We start from the raw sequence: 3,839 nt of genomic DNA on the forward strand, positions 1-3,839 counted from the left end.
TCAACATTCTAATTCATGCTCAAAATTCGCCCCATTATTCACTTCTCATGGAATACCAGACACCCCATTTCTTATGCAACCTTCACAACTTTATTTCACAACTTTTTCGTTCTTTTTCTTTTTCATTCTTCTTTTCTTTTTCTCTCTTCTTTTTTGTATGGAGGGGTTCCATCTTTCTCAAAACCATGGATCAAGGGGGATTTCTTTGCACTTCTTGACTTACATTCTCTTTTCACCACACCCCCAACTTAGGCTTTTGGCCTTAGTTGGTTATTCAAACAAACCACACTTCATGAGGATTATAGGTGAATGGATAAAGAGGGGTCACAATTGCATCAAGTTTCTTCCAAGAAAAGGGTAACGCTCAAAGGGTGTTCAAGCAAAGTTCACACACTCACAAGGTAGGCCACAAAAGAGGTATAATGTCAAATTGTTTCACTCTTCAAAATTATTGCCCAAGATCATTTCAAGAGCTCGCATCACTTAGTCAACCGGACCAACGGGGCAAATTCTAGGTGTCATCACACATGGTTCACGGTAAGCTCATCACACAAGGTATTGGCACCAATATCAAACAAGACTCCATACTTTCGCTAGTGTGCAATGTTTATTACAAGAGACTCATTCAATAATCGTCTAGTTACAACGATATGCAAAAAGTTCACATATTATCTATGCAACCTCATTTGGCCTCATCGTAGCCGCACATTCATTTTTGTTCAATTAAAAATACTATTTAAGTCATCGGTATTGATCATACCTGATACTCAAATTTGCACAAGAACAGCCACAATCATACACAACAAGAGGTGGCAAAATTGTTAGAAGGGTCAAAAACCATATGAAATTAAAACAAGGAGCCCCCAGCTCAAAATAGTGGTGTACATCAGGTCCCGGCACCAGCTCAGGTTCCACCAGTACAATAGGAGCAGCCAGCTCCAGTTCCACCAGTACCACAGGAACAACTAGGTCTAGTTCCAGAATGGCACCCAACCCTACTGCCTCATACCGCCGAACCAGATGTTGTAGGAGGTGTTATACGATTCTAGGACTAGAGGATGCTTGTAACACCCCGTATTCGAAACAGACCAAGAATGCAGATTTTGAGAAGTTCCAGGGGCAACCCACGGTTGTCATCCACGGACCGTAGGTCAGACCACGGCCCGTGCTATTGGTCCATGGTTCACCACTGAAACCCCTCCCAGACCCAGCTCAGAAAATTGGCTAAGTCCCGACTCACGGACAGACCCACGATCTGTAGATCAAACCACGGTCCGTGGTCTGTGTCCGTGGATAGAGACCTCCTTTACCCAGACTCTAACACAAACTACGATCGACAAGCACGGACCGTCATTTGGTCCACGGTCTGTAGTTCTGACCTTAGATGAGGGTCAGCAGCCAGTTAGTTGAAAATTGTTGATGGATAAACTTCAGATGGTCATAACTTTTAGAACAAAAATAATTGTGTGTCCCATAACCTATGATATGATAGATAATCGAATCCTGTTTCCAACGCCGCTGAGTTTGTTAAAATCTGACCTTCGAGTGAAAAGTTATGCTCGATTTAGTGAAGCCCTATCAGGCAGACTCGATCGACGACTCCAATCGACGGACCTTCGATTGACCTACGGCCCGTCAGTCCAATCCGTCGATCACTCCGACAACAGTTAATTCAGGGGTCTTTTGGTCTTTACCTATTTCGTTTAACTCCTAAGATACGTCGTTTAGACCCTAAATCATAAGGTTTTAGTCAGCTTAAGCCTAGAAACATAACTAGAACTTACCTTAGTCAAAATCATTAATCAAACTTAGAAAAATTAGAGCGTAAGAGAAGAAGAGAGTTCAAGAACCCTAGTTCAAGAACGCAGCTAGGTTCCATCAGTTCCAGCCCCGAAATCGAAAGATTTCTCCGTGCAATTCGTCACCAGGTATGTGGGATTTCACCAGTGGGTTCCTTTCGCCCATTAGGTCCCTAGAATTCAGTCAGATTCTTGATTCCATGATTATGAACATACCTAGGGTATCTAGAATATCAACAGATCATCATGAATTAGTCATTAAATGTTCCAAATCAGATTATCATGTTATTACATCATTTCTCGCATGAATTTCAGAACCCTAGCTATGTATTTCTTTAGTTCTTGAATTACACATGCTAGGTCAGTTATTTCAGTTATTCAGTTTTACATGCCCCAATTTATGAATGCATTATTATCAAATTAATTGTTGCATTCTCAGGTTGCATGTTCAGTTTCGAGCTATCCAGTATTTACAGAAATACGTCATAACCAGTTAACCACTTAATTCATTGGGATTAGCATAATACCGAGTTGGACTAGGGTTTCAGCGTACCCATATAGTACCAAAACTACGAGCCACGTAGGTGTAAGTCCCCTCTGTGGGCAACATCAGTTTAGTGATCACGCCAGTATGCCTCTACACATTTGGCCTGGTGTATTGGGTCCTCTGGATGGGGAGTATACATTGGACTGCACATTTAGCTCATGTGATTTTATGTCGGTTATTAGTAGCTCGCATAGTTCAGTCATATTCTATTGCATTGACCATTTATCAGTATATTAAGTATTCAGTCTCATCATGTTATAAATTGGTCATTGCATTTAGTTAGCTCAGTATTCAGTATCTATATCATGTTCAGATTATTTCAGTGCTTTATTGCTTTGTTCAGCTATATATTTATTTCAGCTTTACTCTATCATGCATGCTGAGTACCTTTCAAGTACTGACGCATACATGCGCTACATCTTCTCGTGATGTAGGTTCAGGTTCTCAGCATCCAGATCACACTTAGATCGATTCTCGATCTTCAGTTCAGCAGCATTAGTGGTAAGTCCTCATTCTTCGAGGACTAGTGACATGTTTATCTTTATCGCTTTTAGTCTTTAGTTTCAATTTTGCTAGATCTAGTTGGGCACGTCCCAACATATCTAGTCAGTTTAGAGGCTTATTTCAGACATAGTTAGATTCAGCTTAGTATTTTGAGTTTGATATTTCTTTTGTATTAAATTATCAGATTTGATATATTCAGTTATAGTATATGGATATTCCCCATCTTTTCAGATTTATTTATGATTTAGCTTTCCGCATCAATTTATTATCTTTAGTATGGTCATGATCATGCCAGCAGGGTTATCTTGGGATCACTTGTGGTCCTAGGTCCCGTGTCCGCGTCTCGGGGGTAGTCTCGGGACTTGACAAACTTGGTATCAGAGCATTAGGTTTAAGTGTCCTAGAATGTCTGAAAAGCCGCATTAGGTAGAGTCCTTTACATGGGTGTGTAGTGCGCACCACATCTAATGAGAGGGAGGCTACAAAGTGTTTTAGGAAATCTTCATTCTCTTGTTACTCTTATCATGCGTAAGGTATGATCTAAATTCCATTCTAACTCGACGTTCTACGTTTCAGTGATCATGCCTCATCGTAGAGCTTACTCTAGGAATGTGAATGCCATGAACGCAAACGTAGCTCCACCAGTCCCTGATCAAGAAGTGTCGAATGCAGAGTTCAGAAATGCCATTCAGATGTTGGCTCAGAGTGTGGCCAACAAAACAATCAGCGGGTTCAAGCTCCTGTGAATGCAAATGGTGGGTCAGCAGCAGCAAGGGTTCGTGACTTTGTTAGGATGAATCCGCCTGAGTTCTTAGGATCGCAGACTGGTGGGGATCCGCAGAATTTCTTGGATGAGATCAAGAAGATCTTTGAGGTGATGCAGGTCACTAGGAATGATCGGGTTGAGTTAGCATCTTACCAACAAAAAGATTTTGCTCATATCTGGTATACTTAGTGGAAGGAGAATAGGAGTGCAGATGCAGTTCCTA

The sequence above is a fragment of the Solanum tuberosum genome, unplaced genomic scaffold, assembly GCF_000226075.1.
Source record: "Solanum tuberosum cultivar DM 1-3 516 R44 unplaced genomic scaffold, SolTub_3.0 scf00211, whole genome shotgun sequence".
Taxonomy (NCBI): domain Eukaryota; kingdom Viridiplantae; phylum Streptophyta; class Magnoliopsida; order Solanales; family Solanaceae; genus Solanum; species Solanum tuberosum.